Source organism: Panthera onca, chromosome C2 (assembly GCF_046562875.1).
Source record: "Panthera onca isolate mPanOnc1 chromosome C2, mPanOnc1 haplotype 2, whole genome shotgun sequence".
Taxonomy (NCBI): domain Eukaryota; kingdom Metazoa; phylum Chordata; class Mammalia; order Carnivora; family Felidae; genus Panthera; species Panthera onca.
This window is the reverse complement of record NC_138347.1, coordinates 146,356,986-146,360,928: the sequence shown is the minus strand read 5'-3', so window position 1 is coordinate 146,360,928 and position 3,943 is coordinate 146,356,986. Positions and strand designations below refer to the sequence as shown.

Below are 3,943 nucleotides of genomic sequence, written 5' to 3'. Positions count from 1 at the left end.
AAACGTCTGGAGAAGTCCCTCCACAAGCTCAGGAATGCACTGAGTGAGAAGATAGCACCGCAGCAAGACTCAGATATGATGGATGCCCATTGCATGGTTTGGGAAAGTTGTTTTCCATGGGAGATGTGGTTCAGACAATCATTTATCATAACCTGTGGCTCCAATTCCTGCCCCCACCAACTCACCTCTAATCAGGTCTGTCTGTCCACCATGGTAGAAAAGCAGTGGTTTGGACCCAGGTAGCCCTAGGTTCAAACTAGTCACGTCGCCATTGCAGAGGCTTGGTCTCTCCATTTGGGGAATAAGAAAAATAGTGTCATGAAGGCTGTACTACATATAACTCTCCTGCTGCATAGCTGGTGTTCAATAAACATCACCAACTGTCATAAGCTTTGGAGAGGAAAAATGCAAGGATGAAATCCTTCGTTCATCCATTTCTCTTGGTTGGCCATTCATATTTCTTCTGCCTAATAAATTGCCAGAAACCCTCATTTAAAAAAAATGACAGACTGTTCTGTTTAGATCACTGATTATGAAAACTGAATAAATTGTCTGCTTTACTCTTCCCTCCTGATTGACCCAGAAGTGAGATGCCTTGATTCTCAGCCGCAGTGGATTCTCAAATCTCACTCCCAAACAAAACCACGGACAAAGGCATAAGATGCACAATCAAGAACGTTGGGAGATTTCCCTTTTAGAATCATTGCTAGGGACTTAATAATTATTCAAATGACTTATCAAGCATGTGTCAAGTCCGTTCACGTCTCGCAAGTGATGATTTCAAACTAGCAGGGTCCCTGGCTCCTTTTGCTTCAGTGTTTGAGCTGCGTTAGTGTTCCAGCTGAGGGTTTACTAAAGAAATACAAATTGGTGGCATTTAGATTACAGTTATGCAATTATGCTACATATTAGCAATCCATAGGAAAAGAGTAGAAGGGGAGCGTGATGTGAAGATTTCCTTAAATAAGAGTCGGGATTGTACAAGGTTTAATGTAGCATGACAAAGGTCATGCATCATCATACCCTTGCATAGCATCCTAATGTACAATGCACTTTCACATGCCACGTATATTTCACTGAATACCAACAACTACACTATGATGGAGTTATTAACAGTGCCATTTTACAGATAAACAATTGATCCATGGGAAGACTGACATGCATGACATATAATAATAAATGGCAGATCTTGTATTTAAACTCAGGTAAAGATAAAATTCACATACCTACTAAGGCTCAGGGGCCTTAGATATAATATAATCCTTATTCTATAAGTCAACCATGCAAGAAAGGTGACATACCCCTGATACGTACCTACTGTGTAGAAGCACTTAGGTAAAGGCACCTTTCAATGGATGGATACTGGGGTACCCCACCCAATCATAAAAAAGGGGGTGTGTGTGAAAAAGTCAAACATATCAAAGGTAGGAATATAGTTAGGCTTCAGCAAAAGCTCAATCTAGGAATTTAAAGACTTTCTCCAGCCCATCTCTACTTCCTTAAAAAAAGTTTTTTTTTTTAATGTTTATATTCATTTATTGAGAGAGCATGAGTCAGGGGGTGGGCAGAGAGAGAAAGAGAGAGAGAGAGAGAGAGAGAGAGAGAGAGAGAGAGAATTCAAAGCAAGCTCCGGGCTCCAAGCTATCAACACAGAACCTGGCACAGGGCTCGAACCCATGCACCGTGAGATCATGACTTGTGCCAAAGTCAGAAGCGTAACCAACTGAGCCACCCAGGTGCCCCTCATCTCAGCTTCTGACTCTGATGGCTTCATTTCTGTCACTGAAGTCCTGCTTCTTCTGCATGGCAAATGTCAGAGTTAACTGTCTCCTGTATCCCAGCTTCATCACTAAAAATGAGAAGCATATTTCCCCTCAGTTACTGCTTGAAAAATCCAGCTGGATGACCTATTTGCCCAATTTGGTTTGGGTGTCCCCTCCTGGACAAATGAATTGTGGCCAGTGTAACAGGGCCATCTAAGAACATAGCGACTTACTCTGTGACCACACCAATGAGATATGTAAAGAAATAATGGGGCAAGAAAGCAGTGTTCTATTCTGAGAAGGGGAGAATGCTAGGTACAGCAAAGAACCGTCCACCTCCAAACTGTAGCATATTGGCCTAACTTGTACCTTATGGGCCATCAGCCTCATGAACCACTCTCTCCATGTCTATCACAGGTGGATCAAGCCTGTTACTTAAAGTGTAGGGAAGTAAGGAGAGGATAGGTGAGGAGCTAGAACATGTTCCAGGTACTAAGTCATCCACATCCTCATAACAATTCTTTTTATGGAAGAGAAAACTTAGGCCCAGGTTAGCTAAATAACTTGACCCAAACCCCAGAGCGCCTACGTGACAGAAGCAGGATTCAAACCCAAGCTGGCGGTTACAGAAGCCACTAACCCCTAAAGCCTCTCAATGAGAACAGAGAATAAGATATGACTAGCACAAGATGGCGGAGAAGCTGTGTTTCAAGCCTGTCCTGAGGCTGAGGAGCAGTCGTCAAGCAACAGAGGCTTAGGGGCCCTGCTGCAGGCCAACTGTGGGATCTTGCACAACAACTTGACATCCTTTAGACAGTTTCTTCATTACCAGGAGAGCGCACTGAACAAGCTTACGCGTTCCCAGGATCTGTCGTGCCATACGGTCAACTGCATCCGAAAGTCCAGACGGGTGACTTGGGTTACTCTCCTTTTCCTAGAATAGAGCCTCTGGGTGAATCGGACGCTGTGTCTTGAGATTCTTGCCAGGCCTGCCTCCCTAGCTACGTGCGGTGCTCCCTGGGAGTGGTTAGAGAATCTCCAGTTGCTCAGCCCAACTGTGATAAACTCATGAATCAGGGTTACTGGATCTCAACGAATATGATGAGGCAGGGAAAATCTCTCCAGAACACACACGCCAGAGAGGCCACAAACGAACCACTGCCTTTTTTTTTTTTTTTTTTTTTTTTCTTTTTCAAGTCATGACATCATTCAGATTCCTTTACCCTTTTTCACAACTCATGCACTCCTCCAGCCCCAACTCATCCACACCCCAACATGGCTCACATGTCCTTGCCTTCCACCGAAACCCCTAAGTCAGAACTGTCTTAAATGCTTATCCTAATGGAAGGAGCCTGGCCCCGTCTAGCTAAGAGGTGAGAAGAAGGGCTGGCTGTGGAAAGACCAATTTGATGAATGTCTGCTGCTGAATAATGCATGTGCTCTGTTTGTGAAGCTAATTAACTGAATTCACTTAATGGAAAAAACGGTGCTAAGAATTCTTTTTCTTTCAGAAAGGGCTGAGGAGCTGAATAGAAAAATGCTCCCTCAACAGCCTACCCCTGCTCTAAGTGTCACCGGGAAGTCACATCAAATGCTCTGAAGGTGCCGGATATATTCTTCCAATTGCTTTTTAGCTTTGTAATTACAAGGATCTAAAAACCTTGATTTGCCTTTTCAATAACTTACGGCGAAACCCCGTTGCCAGCACAGGCAAAGCGATTTCCAGCGTGCCTGTGGGACGGATTGGACTGTGAAGGAGCAGAAGGCTAGGAAAGCGATATTTCTTTTTCTCTCTCCTCCAGTGTTCTAGTTTGTCACTCATTTTCATTTCCTATTTTTAACTGCTAGCTAGTGAGCATCCAATTCGGCATGCAGGGATTGTTTTCCGATTTCAAAGCCCTGCAAGGCCACATTCAAATAGGAACGGGGACTTATTTCAGTTAAACTCTGGAGAGCATGGAAATGAGATTTTTGTTTCCCTCACTGCATGTGTATTATTCATCATTCTCTGCTATTTCGGTGAATTTTAAGGACAAGGCAATGTGTTGGTACCGTCTTTCACCATTACTCAAATGCCATTCAGGGCCTTTAATTTGTTCTTTTCTGATTCGCTTTGTGCAGGATTTTTGTGCTGTTATTTTTTGCTTGGTTATTTCCTTTTTCCTTTTTTTTTTTTTTTT

General features: G+C 43.4%; 1 long non-coding RNA gene across 1 annotated transcript; it reads left to right on the top strand.

Moving 5' to 3' along the window:
• The first annotated feature begins 3,033 nt into the window (after window positions 1-3,033).
• Window positions 3,034-3,426, top strand: LOC132682696 (uncharacterized). The gene is made up of 2 exons (XR_009611814.3): window positions 3,034-3,136; window positions 3,275-3,426. It is a non-coding gene; the product is annotated as an uncharacterized LOC132682696 (long non-coding RNA).
• Window positions 3,427-3,943: the final 517 nt, after the last annotated feature.